The sequence below is a fragment of the Tenrec ecaudatus genome, chromosome 15 (genome assembly GCF_050624435.1).
Source record: "Tenrec ecaudatus isolate mTenEca1 chromosome 15, mTenEca1.hap1, whole genome shotgun sequence".
Taxonomy (NCBI): Eukaryota; Metazoa; Chordata; class Mammalia; order Afrosoricida; family Tenrecidae; genus Tenrec; species Tenrec ecaudatus.
The window spans coordinates 85,707,921-85,724,482 of record NC_134544.1 but is presented as its reverse complement, the minus strand read 5'-3'; positions in this window follow the sequence as shown (position 1 = coordinate 85,724,482).

Sequence of the window (16,562 nt, the reverse complement as noted above, 5' to 3'; positions counted from 1 at the left end):
TTCTAGATGAATGTGTTTAAGCAAAGGCCAAGGGCATGACTTGGGTAGCACGGAAAGCAGATGTGCAGAGGTTGTTTCCTGCATTCCAGAAGTTCATACACTCCTCAGAGGCTCCTTGGCTCAATGGCAGGAAGTCATTGGTGGCTTCCACCTTCAAACCCAAAAGGCCAATTCCATCAAGTGGATTACAACCACAGTGGCCCTATATGGAGTTTACAAGACTATAAATCTTCATGGGAGCCAGCAGTCTCATTGTCTCCCTTCAGACAGAAAGCTAGCAGTCCGTTTTGCCACCAGGGCTCCTTCTTCTCTAATTCTGGATCCAGTCCCTCCAAATATCCTGCCGTGCCCTTGTCTAGGCTTCTTAAATGCTTTCCACACTGCTTATGTTAGTCTGGGTACATTAGAGAAACAAATCCACAGAAACTTGTATGGATAAGAGACAGTTTTATGTAAAGGGTGACACATCAAGAAAACATGCCTGCATTTGCTTATGCACCCGCTTGATCTTCAGCGATCATGTCGGAGTAGGCTGCTGTGCTTCTTCCGTGTGGGCTTTGTTGTTTCTTAGCTAGATGGCCCCTTGTTTATCTTCCAGCCTTTAAGACCCCAGACGCTATATCTTTTGATAGCCTGGCACCATGGTGCTTAACCACTACACAACCAGGGTTCATTAGCATGTGACTTATCTCCTGTCGTTCACACTAGATGCTCAAAATAGCAGGAAACCAGGTTTCTCCTTTGTGGCCACACCAGGTACTAACAGAACCAAGAACAGAGACACACTTAGTTATGTATCTTAACTATCATTTGCATATTATATGCCAGGCAATCTGTAAGCCTTCGCTCCCCTGACCTCTCATAGCCTAGGTTAAATGAAGCTAGTAAAAGTAGTGATCTCGCAAGCTTGGTAGGAGAATAAACAACTCACGTAAGGCTACAGAACCCATCAACCAGGAGGCGAGATGAGGCAGTGTGCAGCTGCTGAACCCACACCCTTCACAACGCCTCCATTAAAATGACTGAGGGCAATGGGGAACCAGACAGAAGCAGGTTCACACCCCAGATTCAGTCAATTAAACTACCTATTGTGCCTGGCCCTTCTATCTCCGATTTTAGAAACGGGTTAACAACAACAAAACACTGTAGAAGAAATGTCCAGCAGGTGCCAGGCACACCATTAAAAAACAAAAAATAAACCACTTAAAAGTTGAAATTCGAACTCCTGGAAACCCCTCACATGTATTCAAAGTAGGATTGAGCCCCATATGGTGTTTCCAGTGTCCCCGCCCTTCCCACCTAAAATGAGCATTTGATATGGTAATGCCTGGATTGTTCCAAGCCCAATACTGTGGAGAACTGAAGGAAAACTCAGTATTATGAATCTTTGAGCACAGCCCTGCTGGGAAAGCGCCCTGCAGCCACTTACTGTTGATGACTGGAGGAGGTACAGGAGGAGGGAGAAGAACAGAGACTGAATGTGACACATAAGCAGAGATAGCCTACATTTCATAAAGGAAAAAACTCAAGGTCTGCTTTTCTGGTGACAGAAAGTTAGAACCGATTCCGTGCAGTTGAAAAGGGGGGCGATGAGTCCAAAGGATGAACTCCATCTGCAATCGTGTCACCAACTGCTAGCCACACAATATTTGTGGCTGGCCTGCCCTGCTTTTGTTATCAAGCCCAGAGAGGGCAAGAGACTAGCTGAAAGTCACACTGCGAGTTGGCAGCAGAGTCAGCCCTAGAACTTTGGATGCTTAGAAAGCTTCACACAGACCTGAGAAAGTACCAAGGGAAGACCTGTTCGCTAACTGGGCAGCATCACTGTATGCCAGCGCTGTTCCAGTGCTCCAGCCAGGGCATTGCTCCCTGTGTCTGTGTGTCTTCAGTGATTCACACAGGTGACGAATTGGCTTTTAATAGCATGCTTGGAAGGTTGAATCCACCCAGCAGCACCTAGAAAGAAAGGCCTGCCAATCTAATTCAGACTAAGCACTTTCATGGTCCTGGGGAGCACAGTTCTGCTCAGACACACAAGGGGGCCAGGAGTTGAAGTTGATTCCATGATGTAGTTGATTCCATGGTTACTGGTTGTAGCTACACTTAGAGTTACATCCATATATTCATGTTTACATCTCTACACTCCATGGAGTGTTCATGGCTGCAACTCTTCTGAAGCAGACCACCAGGATTTTTTAAGGGGCCTCAGGATAGGTTTGAACTGCCAATCTTTTGGTTTGTAGTTGAGTGCTAAACAACTTGTGCCAAGGAGGGTGTTAAACTCAAAAACTCAGTCGATGCTTGATGATCTCAGTTTGAATTATAGAGAGGGTCAGTGATGAACCATTGAATGCTGGGTAATTGTTGATGTAGTCTCCCTGTGAAGACATGTAAAGTACCTGAAAACTTAAAATCCAACTCATCTAGTGCATCATCCTGCCATGCTCCAGCCCAGCAGCGTGCTCTGCAGGGGACATTTGGCCATGCCTGGAGACATTCTGCAGAAGGGAGTCCCACTGTCATCTACTGGGCTGAGACCAGGGATGCTCTCTTAGCATCCTGGTGCAGGGAACAAGACAGCCCCATAACAATTATGTTGCCCAAAATGTCAGCAGTGATGCCACTGGGAAAATATTCTAGTCCAAACCCTGACCTTCGTAGAGGAAGAAAGCCAATCCAGAGCAGCTAAGTGACGTGCTATGGGTTGCACAGTCTGATTCCAAGACCAGTCTGATTCCAAGCCCAGTACTCCACCCAAAACTCTGTTAGCACATCCAAAATTAAACAGCAATACCTGCCCAAAGGCCTCTTCATTTGAGGACCAAGTAAGACAGTAAATGAGAAAGCCCTTTGACAAATGTGGCATGCTGCACAAATATGAGATTTTATTACCCAGGATTTTTAATATATGTAAATAGATCTTGTACTAGGTCAGTCAATTTTCTAACTACTCTATCTGAGGTTTCAGATGGTAGCACCTCTGTCCAACTCAGTAAAGGTCTCCTGTGCAGGCTGAGCAGCCCTAGAAAACGTCATGCCTGCCTTCTCCCACCCCTTAGCTAATTTCCAAGTGATTAATAAGGGCTCTGAGTATGTTGTGCCTCCCGGCTGACAGATGCTAGGCTATAAATGCATTCATATCACCTCCTTTATGCCCAAGGAGTAATATAGTTCAATGTGTAAGAGAAGCCACGAATATTTCCTTCTCACAACTGTGCAGCAAACGAGATCTCCCAATCTGATTTTCAGCCCTCCTGTCTTTCCAAGTGAAATGGATGGTCCGTTTCACATAGTCTCAAGTCTCTGCACATTTTATGCCAGCATTGTGATACAGGGTGTGGCTGTGGGTCTTAGTAGACAAAGCCCCCACCCGGACCCCTGTCCCCAAAGCTCCTTGGTCACCCTGCACAGCGCAGGTCGAGGCCGGCCTCCACACTGCAAGGCAATCAACCCTGACCCTCCTCACACGCTCCCACATCCACCTAGAAGACCAGAGATAAGAGATTTCAGAAGCTCCCTGCCTCATCTGCCTCCCTCCCCAGAGTGACAGAGCGGCTGTAACTGATGAGGCAGGATGCAGCCTCGTTCCCAGTCCCCACCCTCTCTGGGAAAGCTGGGCTGTCTGGCACCTCATCCAAGGCCTTTCCTCTGTGATCTCATTACTGAGGAGCTGCTCTTCTACCGCCCACCTCTGTCACCTCATCTAAATACGGGGGAGATGACTATATATTTGCTGCTCCTTCCCTGACTCCATCCCAGGAGTTTCCTGAACAGATCATCAATAACTTTTCATTACACCTGCAGCAGCCTTCAGATACTGCTGAAAAGAGACAGGCGCCTCCCCTGTGCTGCCAGGATCCAGTGCACATGTGCACACACACGTGCACTCACATTGTACAGGCACACTCACATGTACACACATGCATGCACACACATGTGCACAAACTTTGTTAAGAGGTGGGAATTCTGCCCATTTTTGCCTCTAATATTGCAATTAGAGAGTGATAGAATAATGAAAGATGAAGGTGGATGAAGGAAGATCTATTTATTCCCTTACTTGTTACATAAACCATTCAGGGCTCTATTTTTGTCCATACAAAAACACCACCACCACCATCAACAATCATCAAGTAGCTGTCATGTTTGTAGTGCTGCCCTATTCAAGGCAGTGCTGAGTATGTGAGGAGGATTTTCTCTAAAGCACAGCTCTGAGGAAGTCTGTCTCCTTCACGCTTTTACACAAGCAGGGAGAGAGGAGCCTGCAGGAGGCTCCGTGCGTTGGGTGAAACCACACGATGAGTGAGGAGACCGAGGGTGAAGCCAGGGGAGTGAGAGCCCAGAGTTCACTACTTCACCACCATGCTGGTGTGCGGAATCGTTGAAAGGGTGGCTGCCAACAGCAGGACAGAAAAAAACTAAAGCATGTAACTTGTGGTTTTAGTTCTGGCTTACTTCCAAAAGGAATATTTTTTTGTTCTAGAAAGCTTTATACCTCTATAAAAACAAAAAACTACTGCTGGCAAGCACCTTCAGACTCAAGACAGAGTAGAGGTCTCCCAGTGGGCTTCCAAAGCTGTAAATCTTCACAGAAACAGAATACCTCCTGTGGAGTAGCTGGTTGGTTCAAGCCAGCAACCTGGCAGTTAGCAAGTACTTCCCTTGTAACTGTAATACCTAAATAAAGTGTATTAAATATGAACTACTCCTGGTGTGTGATTTTAAATTGAATTATTGAGACAAACATCTATCAATTGTTTCCAGGGATAGGTGGGAAGGTAAGTATGGTTGTTACATAATTTCATGTCAATTGGATAAATAAGTGGGGTGAAGTCTTTCTTATACCTATATGAGTGTCCTTGGATTTATTTCTCTAGACAACCCAGCCTAACACAGTAGAGCCTGGAGGGGAAGTGCCAGCCCTGAGACGATACTGAGCCTCCATATGGGCGATGGCATAATTTTGGAATGGGTAAGGATGATATTTAAACAACATGCACAATGCCACTTTGTTGGGAGCCGATAGCCATTAAGACCCTGGCCTCAGACATGTAGCAGAAACTTGGCCGCTTTCTAACAGCAAGGCTTTGTTTCCTGCCCAACTTTGCCCCCACATTCCAAGCTACATGCTCAGCAGTATGGGCAGTTGCGATAACTGACCTTGTTGCCATTAGTCAAAGTACTGAGCACCCATTGAACCACAGATATACCATATTAGGAACATAGTGATAAGTTCACCCGGTAAGCCTTAATTTGCATGCGGACGTCACCACGGACGTCTTTGAGTACTGTTGCGCACCCTTTGTACCTTATTAGGAACATGTGGCTGATTGGTTGTTGTACAGTGTGCGGTTGTTACACGGTGTGCTTCATTGGAATATGTGCCTCCCACATCCTACTCTGTTGTAAATATATACCCCAAGTTTTGGCAAAATAAACGGGCTTGATCAGCACTTGTCTTGCCCCATGTCTCTGTGTCTTTCTTCCATCCAGGTTCGTTGCCCCTCCCGGTCACTGCGTGAGGGTTTCGCTGGACGAGACCCCTAACAACTGGCGCCCAAACGTGGGGCCCGACAGGGGTGTTCGATCCTGGACCCTGCTTTCCCTAAGAACGGCCGTTCTGAGCAGTGAAATCTCCGTCTCCTGAGAAGCACCGGAGATCAGTTTGAGTCCGCTGCGGTTCCCTCCTACTCCCTGCCAGAGCCGCATTGAGGTCAACGCAGGCAGCCCGACTGCGATATCGACACTCGTAAGGTAAGTGAAGCAGCGCATCACATCATGGGACAAACATTGTCTGCACAGGAGCAATTTATTGAGGAACCAAAAGCATCTCTTAAGACACGTGGGACTCGGGTTAAAAAGATAGATTTAGTATAGTTTTTCTTTTGCTGGAAGATGTGTGTCCTTGGTTCCCCCAGGAAGGAACCATCGACGAAAAATGTTGGTTACGGATAGCGGATTGTTTACAAGATTATTATCATTCTTTTGGGCCTTCTAAAGTACCTGTTGATGCCTATAATCTTTGGTCTTTGATATGGGAAATTTTGCAAATCCACCATTATCACCCTGATATTTCTAAGGTTGTGTCCCAGTCGCATAATTATTTTAAAACTGTATATAAGAGCAATAAACCTTCCTCCCGAGCGCCATCTGTTTGTTTGTCACCTCCACCTTCTGTTCCTCCCCCAGAAAAACCCAGAGAACAGGATTCCCTTTCTATTGTTTCCGAGACAGAGATAACTCCTCCAAAATTATTTTACCCGTCCCTTGCTGAACATAAAAATCACCCTCCTTCTAATAACCCTCAAGCGCCCTTGCAGGCGCCCTTACAAACTCCAGCCCCGCAAAATCCGCTACAAAACGCCGACCCAGAAATTAATTGGGATGATTTAGAAGAAGGGGTGGTGCATTATCATAACCCCGATTGGCCTCCCTTATCGGGATTCTCTGGCCGGCCACTGCCGTACAATACCCTGGGAAAGCAAGCCCCTGTTCCTGCCGCTGCCGCCTCAGCTCCTATCATGCACGCCCCTCATAACTGGGCACTTTTAAAAGAAGCCACGAAAACATGTTGCGAAGGTTTCCAGTCTTTACAAAATGGTTTGCAACAGCTGGAAATTTGACCTGTCAGCCCCGTTACTCAGGGAGCCGCCGCCCCCCTTGTTAGAAAGAACGCTCGTCTTCGGGCTCCAAGGCTTGGCAAAATTAAGCCCTCTAAAACTACACTTGCGTTCCCAGTCACCGGCTCTAAATCGCGGGCGCCTGCCGAAAGTGAAACTACAGGCGCTAGTAGCGACCCAGATGGTGATGACTCACCTGCAGCAGTTATACAAGGAAATCACTATGATGAGCAATCAGGCACAGATAGTGGAGATGAGGAGGAGGAGGTTAGTACTAACAATCTGCAAGAGGCTAGCACTAAAGATCAGCAATATCGCCGCATTAGCCTCAAGTACGTAAAAGAATTAAAATCTGCTGTGTCTTTATGGCCCGACAGCCCCTTATACCATGTCCCTCCTTGAGTCCCTCACTGAAAAGTGGCTTACTCCAAATGATTGGTATATGTTAGCCCGTGCTGTTCTCTCAGGAGGAGATTTTGTTCTTTGGAAATCAGAATATACAGAAACCTGCAAGGAGGTTGCACGCCGCAATGCCGAGGCTAAGGGGACGGCAAAGCGTTGGACCATTCAAAAATTAAAGGGCCTTGCTCCTTATGACACTAATAGCAAACAGGCTCGATTCTCCCCCGGATTGCTTGCCCAAATTCAAACCGCCGGCCTCAAGACCTGGCGTCGCTTGCCCCCCAAGGGCTCCCACCACTTCTTTGGCACAAATTTGGCAGGGGCCTGAGGAGCCCTACAGTGATTTGATTAGCTGTTTAATGGCCGCGGCCGAGCGACTTGTTGGCAAAGATGAAAATGAAAGTGAATTTATCAAACACCTTCCTTATGAAAATGCAAACCCTATTTGTCGGGATGTTCTCCGCCCACACCGCCGCACTGGAGATATTTCTTACTTTATAAAATACTGCGCAGGAGTTGGTCCATCACATAACCTTGGACTAGCCATAGGAGCTGCTCTTCAAGGTCTAATCCAAAACCCTGCTGCGCTTGCTCAAAAAAAACCTGCTTTAACTGTAAACAGCCTGGGCATTCCTCCCGAGACTGCCCAGCGCCTAGGGCTCCTCGCCCTGAAAGACCGAGACTGTCCACCGTCTGCCCTCGCTGCAAACGTGGTTTTCACTGGGCTTCTGAATGCAGATCCAAGGCCGATTTTCAAGGAAGTCCTCTGTACCCTCACTCTGCGGTACAGGGATACTCCCAGCGGGGCCAGCCCCAGGCCCCCTTTGCGAGACAAACCCCTGGGGCTATCAGGTTTGTTCCTCAAGGCCACCAACTCCCTCAGTCCCAGCACCTGGCATCGCGCCCACAAGCCTTGCCACCCTTTCAAGGGCAACAACAGGCAGTTCAGGACTGGACCTCTGTTGCTCCTCCCAAACAGTATTAACTCTTTCCTGGCATTATTGATAATGACTATACAGGACAGATTCAAATCCTTGTCAAAACAGAGCAGGTTATTGACCTCCTTGCTGGGTCCCGCATAGCACAATTAGTTCTTTCACCCTTAGTCAATTTTTCTAACGCGGTTCAGGGACCTGCTAGAGGCGATTCCAAATTTGGCTCCTCTGATGCCTACTGGGTCCAGCAAATTTCCCCTGAATGGCCTTTATTAACACTCACCCTGGATGGCAAACAATTTGAAGGTCTTCTTGATACTGGGGCTGATGCTTCCATAATTTTCGTTGACTGTTGGCCCACTTCCTGGCCTCTTACTCCCTCCTTAATTCATTTACAGGGTATCAGGCAATCTGCCAACCCCATGCAAAGTTCAAAATATTTACACTGGAAAGACCCTGAAGGAAACACCGGCACTGTCAAGCCTTTTATAATAAAAGGCATTCCTGTTAATTTATGGGGTCGAGACATTCTTTCCCAAATGAAGCTTATAATGTGCAGCCTCAACGACGTTGTTGCTCATCAAATGTTAAAACAGGGATTCCGGCCTGGCCGTGGACTGGGAAAAAAATGAGCAGGGTATCACTCAGCCCCTAACAATTTTTCCCCATGAAGGACGCTTAGGTCTTGGGTCGCAGAATTTTTCCTAACGGCCATTGACAAACCTGCACCCCAGGCTCACGCAGACCCTTTAATATGGAAGTCTGACAATCCTTTCTGGGTTGATCAATGGCCTCTGAGTTCTGAAAAGCTTCATGCCGCTCAAGTGCTAGTGTAGGAACAACTGAGGGCAGGCCATTTAATAGAAAGCTCCTCCCCCTGGAATACTCCTATTTTGGTTATACGTAAAAAATCTGGAAAGTGGCGACTTTTACAAGATCTTAGGGCTGTCAATGCCACCATGCACCTTATGGGGGCGCTCCAACCTGGGCTATCCTCTCCGGTCACTATTCCTCATGGTTATTACAAGGTAATTATTGACCTCAAAGACTGCTTTTTCTCCATTCGTCTTGCGCCACAAGACCTTTTCCCTCCCCTCAATTAATTTCAAAGAACCTATGAAAAGGTACCAGTGGGCTACCTTGCCACAGGGAATGGCAAATTCCACTATGTTATGTCAAAAATATGTCGCCGCAGCTCTTCATGAGGTGCGCAAAACCTGGCCACATGTTTATATTATCCATTATATGGATGACATCCTTCTCGCGGCGTCCCTGGATAGCGAGGTTCTCCAGTGCTTTAGCCACCTTAAAAGGCAATTGACCAATTCTGGCCTTGTCATTGCCCCCAGACAAAGTCCAATTACAAGACCCGTATACTTATCTTGGTTTTCACATTTTTGGCCCTAATATCACCACACAAAAGGCAGTTCTTCGCCGAGACCATCCATCTACACTTAATGATTTCCAAAAACTCTTGGGCAATATTAACTGGCTCAGGCCTTATTTAAAACTCACTACAGGAGAACTTAAGCCCCTCTTTGCCCTTCTCGAAGGAGATTCTCATCCAAATTCCCCTCAATCTTTCACCCTTGCTGCTTTACAAGTCCTACAAAAAGTCGAAGAGACTATCAGCAAATAATTTGTAACCAACTTAGATTATTCTAAGCCTTTTAGTTTATTAATTTTTAACACACCCTCAACCCCAACTGGCCTATTGTGGCAAAATAATCCCCTTATGTGGATCCATTTACCCTCCTCACCGTGCAAGGTTTTGCTCCCTTATTATGATTCTGTAGCCGAGTTAATTATTCAAGGACGCCAGACTAGCCTTAAATATTTTGGCCTAGAACCGTTTAAAGTTATCCAGCCATACACCCACCCACAGGTCGATTGGCTCATGCAGCAAACTAACTGCTGGCCCGCTGCATGCACATCCTTTACAGCAAGTATTGATAATCATTACCCCCCAAATAAATTAGTTCAATTTTGTTGTCTCCATGCCTTTATTTTCCAAAATCTTACTAGTTTACACCCTCTTAATGATGCATTTTTAGTTTTCACTGATAGGTCCTGTACAGGAATTGCAGCCTTTTGGGTAAATGGTATAATTACTAAAATCCAAACCGACTGCGTTTCAGCTCAGTTGGTCGAACTCAGGGCCATTATGTGCATTTTAGCACAATTTGCAGACAAACCCCTTAATATATACACTGATAGCGCTTACTTGGCATATTCCATTTCTTTGCTGGAAACCACTCCTCAAATAAAAAAGACTGCTGAAACTTCGGCCCTGTTCCTGGAGTGTCAAAAAGCAATTCATTCCAGGACAGCTCCCTGTTTCATTGGTCATATTAGGACCCACTCAGACCTCCCTGGTCCCTTATCCCAAGGATACGGGGTTGTTGATGCGGCCACCCGCTTTGTCGCCTTAGCCTCTGTAGATAATGTTGAAAAGGCTCGCGCCGCCAATTCCTTACGTCATATTAATGCTCAAACTTTACTCTTAATGTATAAAATAACCAGGGAACAAGCTAGACAAATAGTCAAACAATGCTCTAACTGTGTAATCCATCTCCCGGTACCGCACTTGGGAGTCAATTCTAAAGGATTGGTGCCAAATGATATCTGGCAAATGGATGTAACCCACCTTTCTGAGTTTGGCAATTTAAAATATGTTCATGTGTGCGTGGACACCTTTAGTGGATTCATAGTAGCCTCCCTCCAAACAGGAGAGGCCACCAAACATGTTATAGCTCACCTTTTACACTGTTTCTCTATACTTGGGGCCCCTAAGCAAATAAAACAGAAAATGGCCCTGGTTACACCTCTGCAGCCTTTCAAGAATTTTGTTACAATCTCTTTATAAAGCATGTTACTGGCATCCCGTAAAATCCCCAAGGCCAGGGGGTAGTGGAAAGGTCAAACATAACATTAAAACTTACTATTGAGAAAATAAAAACAGGACAATGGTACCCTACAAAAGGCACCCCCCAGAACCTTCTTAATCATGCCTTATTTATACTCAATTTCTTACGCCTTGATGATTCGGGAAAATCAGCTGCAGATCGGTTTTGACACCCTAAATCTAACTCACAATTTGCCATGGCAAAATGGAAAGACCCTATAAACAATTCATGGCACGGACTGGACCCAGTACTTATCTGGGGAAGAGGCTCCGTTTGTGTTTATTCTCAAGAGCATAATGCAACAAGATGGCTACCAGAAAGACTGGTCAGACAAATGGACCATAAATCTGAAGTAATGCCCTCCAGGGAGGAGTCAACTCCCTGAGAGATAGTTCTCTTTTTTGTGTTTTTACAGGTTCAACAAATTTACACATGTGGACCTTCACCTCTTGTCTTGGAATCAGAATCGCAGCAATTGCCCCCCACTTGCTGCAGTCCCAACCTCCATCCTATTTCTGATACGGACACCACCCCACCTCCCCAAACTCCTATAATTGTCAATGATGTTCCCCTTTATTTACCTCCTGGCACAACCTAAGTTCCGTTTTGTTACTCCGCGCTGTCCTCATCTCTTTGTAATAATTCACTCACACGACAGAAGCAGTTGCACCCAATGGCTTTTTCTTTTGGTGTAATCATACCCTCACAAAACATGTAAATGTTTCCCTTCCGTCTTCCTTATGGTGTATGCCTGTTACTCTGGTGCCCCAATTAACTGTTTATACCACCGCTGAATTTCAATCTAAAATTTCCCCTCGCCCCCTTTCCAAGTCAAAAAGAGCTATTTTTCTCCCTGTCTTAATGGGCCTTTCATTGGCCTCCTCTGTCGCCCCTGTTGGTTTTGGAGGAGGAGCACTTGGACATTCTATCACCGCCATCAACGATCTGGCCGCCCGCCTTCAAGAAGCTTTGGATGACTCTGCACAGTCTCTGGAGTCTCTCCAACAACAAATCAACTCTTTAGCTCAAGTTGTTTTGCAAAATCAGCGCGCACTGGACCTTATTACAGCCGAAAAGGGGGGTACTTATCTGTTTTTACAAGAAGAATGTTGTTACTTTATTAATGAATCTGGATTAGTTGAGGAGCGGGTAAACAATCTCAATAAGATCAGTAAGGAAATACTTAATTTCGGACGCCCACCCCAAGTTCGCTCAACTCAATGAATTGGTGGTCTTCGCCGTTATTTTCATTTATTGCCCCCTTTATAGGGCCAGTAATTGTTTTGCTTGTTGTAGTTTCATTGGGGCCCGTCATTTTTAACAAACGTATGTCTTTTATCAAACAACAAATAGAGGCCATCCAGGCTAACCCCATATAGATCCATTACCATCACCTTGAGATGATTAGTCGGGGTGGCTCGCTATCTGACGATGAGTATGCGTCACCGGTAAGACCCTCCGCCCTTATGAGATGAGTTGGATAGCCAATGAGGGGTAAGACTGGGTGCCCCTGACACCAACCTAAGACAGGCGGTGGTTCGCCTCCACCTAAGGTGGATAAGATGCGTTCACAGAAGCCGAAGAAAGGTAAGGGTCAGAGCCGCACCTGGCAACCTATGACAGGCACAACTACCTAAGAGTATCTCTCATTTTCTAAATACATAAAACAAAAAAGGAGGACCTGTTGGGAGCCTATAGCCATTAAGACCCTGGCCTCAGACACGTAGCAGAAACTTGGCCGCTTTCTAACAGCAAGGCTTTGTTTCCTGCCCAACTTCGCCCCCACATTTCAAGCTATATGCTTAGCAGCATGGGCAGTTGCAATAACTGACCTTGTTGCCATTAGTCAAAGTACTGAGCACTCATTGAACCACAGATATACCATATTAGGAACATAGTGATAAGTTCACCCGGTAAGCCTTAATTTGCATGCGGACGTCACCACGGACGTCTTTGAGTACTGTTGCGCACCCTTTGTACCTTATTAGGAACATGTGGCTGATTGGTTGTTGTACAGTGTGCGGTTGTTACACGGTGTGCTTCATTGGAATATGTGCCTCCCACTTCCTTCTCTGTTGTAAATGTATACCCCAAGTTTTGTCAAAATAAACAGGCTTGATCAGCACTTGTCTTGCCCCATGTCTCTGTGTCTTTCTTCCATCCAGGTTCGTTGCCCCTCTGGGTCACCGCGTGAGGGTCTCGCTGGACCAGACCCCCAGCACCACTTAATTATAATCTTGTAGATTTGGAAGTGTCAAATGTTTTGATGCATGTATATTGAGTACAATTTTTAAAGAGTGTATGCAAAAGAGCAATATGCCAAGTCTGCGTTACCATTTGCTGTTGCTCAGCTAAAAGCGATTTGGGCCGATTTAGTCCAATGGGAACCACAGAGGCTCAGGAGGAAAGCTGGTACCATCTGGAAACTAAGACTTGTCTGACCAAATGCAGAGTCTCCCTTCAAGTAACTGACAGATCAGAGGCAGCTGATCTCTGCTGCAGAAGCAACAATTTGTCTTAATTCCTAGACCACTGCCACAACCATGCCTTGTTGCCCTCGGTGCCCTCCTTCCCAACCACAATAAGTCACTAGAATGCCGTGCTTTATTTAAAAATAAACAAACAACTTCTGTCTCCATCCTGGCACTGTTTCAGCTTATTTAGCATCATAACATATGTCATCTGTTTCCCTAAACAATCTAACATGGACATGGCACGATGGGACTAATGATTTTGGCAAATGAGAAACAGACTGCCCTCTGAATACACACGATGGCATTTGATTTACTGTCAGTAGACGCTATCGTGTGTCTTCTCCTCTTTCCTGGAAAATAAATAGAGAAAAGAAAGAGGAATGAAAAGGGCTGCAAGATGTTTAGCTCTTGTCCTTTTAGAAAGTCTAGGAAAAGTATGTGAACTCTGCCTGCCTTTAGATGCCCCACTCATCTGGCAAACAAGGATTGCACACGGACCATGGACAAGACATCTGGATCTGGGGGAAGGATATAACAATTGCCCCACCAGCAAAGAGCTTCCAGAAATACGTGAGAGCACAGGCCAGAACAGCTCGTAAAAAGAACAAGAAGAATCACAAAGGAGGGTGTGCACCAGCACCACTTCATCCAGCTGCAGACACATGAAGGAAAAGCTTCCTTTGCTTTGAGTCAAGTTTATGATTTCTGCTGCATCCCTTACCAACACCTTCACAAAGATCTAGGTTCTTGGGTTGTTTCGTTCCAGGGCTGACATCTCCTTGGTAAAGCCATACTTTATGGAAAGCTCATGGTCCAAGAATTTCACCTATATGTTCTGAAAGGGGGCCATGCTAAAACCCCTGGCTCAGACTTTCAGGATGGGGCACAACACAGCAAAACCACCATGGGTACAGCGGGATTTGGTAACACTCTCATCTCAATCACAACCTGGAACTGGCAAAGCTATTTTCTTCCACTCACCATCTTTCAATCAATATTTACTCAGCTATTAATTGCTCCCCGGGCTCAACGTCAGAAAAGTGTTCAAATGTTGCCAAATTGTCCATCTAATGGTAAAGGTGTGTACAAGGGATACGAGAGCAAGAGCCTCAGAGGTGATCAGCGTGTAACGAGAGAGGGATTCACCTTTGTCTTTTGTAGGAAGCCCCTGAGATTTAGTCACATTGGCAGACTTTCCCTGGAGCAAGCAAATAAAGCTGCTCCCGGCTCAGCTCCATTCCTGATCTGGTCTTGCCATGAGACTATCCAGGCTTTGTCCCAACCCCACATCCTGGAAACCACAAGTGGAAGGAGATGGATCTTGGGGATATCATTGAAAAGAATGGGAATTACAGAACACTTCACTGTACTCATATGGAACTTATACATAGATCAAGAGATAGGACAAGGTGAGACTGTGAACAGGACAAGGTGATACTGCATGGTTTAAAATCAGAAAAGGTGTGCATCAGGGCTGTATCCTTTCACTGTTCTTATTCCATCTGTATGCTGAGCAATTAATACAAGAAGCTGGTCTATATGAAAAAGAACATGGCATCAGGATTAGAGGAAGACTTATTTAATAACTTGTGCTAGTCAGATGACACAACCTTGCTTGCTAAAAGCAAGGATGACTTGAAATAATTTCTGATGACAACCAAAGATTGAGTCTTCAGTATTGGTTGTAACTCACTGTAAAGAACACCAATGTGCTCACAGCTCCATATCAAGAATAGCACAATCCATATAAAATAGGGAACATCATGACAGATGGAGAAAGATTAAAGTTGTCAAGGAGTCCATTTTTCTCACATCCACAATGACGATCATGCACATGTTATTCAAAATATTGCATTGGGTAACTCTGTTGCGCAAGACCTCATCAAAGTGTTGAGGGCCAAGAACAGCACCTTGAAGTCTAAAGTGGACCTGACCCAAGCCATGGCATTTTCAATCACCTCGTGTACATGTGAAAGTTGGGTAATGAATCAGGGAGATTGAGTAAGAATTTATGTATTTGAACCCTGCTGTTGATAAAGAATATTGAAAAGTACTGTAGACTGCCAACAAAACAAATAAATCTATCTTTGAAGACATACGTTTAGCATGCTTCCTAGAAGCCAAGAATGGAAAAACTTCATCGCACATACTTTGGGCATGTTATCAGGCAAGTGTACTCCTTGGAAAAGGACATAGAGCTTGTTAAAGTGGAGGGGCTTGAAAAAGAGGAAGACTCTTACGAAGATGAATGAACAAAGTGGCTGCTTCAATGGACTAAACCCAACCCAATTCTTAGGACAGCACAGTACTGCACAGTGTTTGGCTCTGTTGTGCATAGGTTCACTAGCCGTCAAAACTTAATAACATGCATTTGTTGGACTACCAAGGATCAGCAAATGCAGCTCAAAGACATATGATGTGCTTTGAGTATGTACAGGTGGCTCTGAAGTAAAATGAAAATTTCTAAAGGATATTACTCACATAACGGGGATTTCATTTGTCTAGAAAATATATATTTATGGCTTAGAATTCTTTTTAGATACTTGTCAGGGACAGGATTAGCTCTTCCATCTCAAAGGCTTGCCAATCCCTGGTCTAGTCTAATGCTTCTTCCCTGCTCCAGGTCTTTAGTCATTCATTCCCACTGAAATATTCACTACCTGGTTCTTGTAGACCCCAAATTCCTCTACAGTCCCGAGGCCTGTGCTCAGTAAATGTTTAAGGATGTTTTTCCATTCTCTTGGGGGGGAAAAAGATTGAACATAAAAATTGTCACTGTTCACATTATTCTAAAATAAGTTCTACATTTCTCAGAAACATGCAAAATTATGATGCAAATTCTCTCACCTAAAATGGTACCAGGTCTCTTTCGTGTGTTCCAATAAAAGAGGAGAAAGCTGGAAAACAATTGGCTCAGACTCACGCAGATCCAGTAGCCAGACTGATTCTGGGCGGGGAGAAGTTTCTGGTGGTACCCTCTGCTCACCTTTTCCCAAAGTCTAGTGAAATGAAAGAGACCCAGATGAACAAAATCGAGAAGAGTGAACACTGATCACAAGGAGACAGACTGTAGCCTAAAAGCTTTGGAGCAGAGCGCTCAGGCACAGAACAAATCAGCATGGAAGATGGTGATCGCCTTGGCCCGGGGGACATGCAAACAGCTAATAGATCATAAATGGCTGAAAAAAATATAAAAGGAAATGAAAGAAGATGAAGAACTTTGCTCCT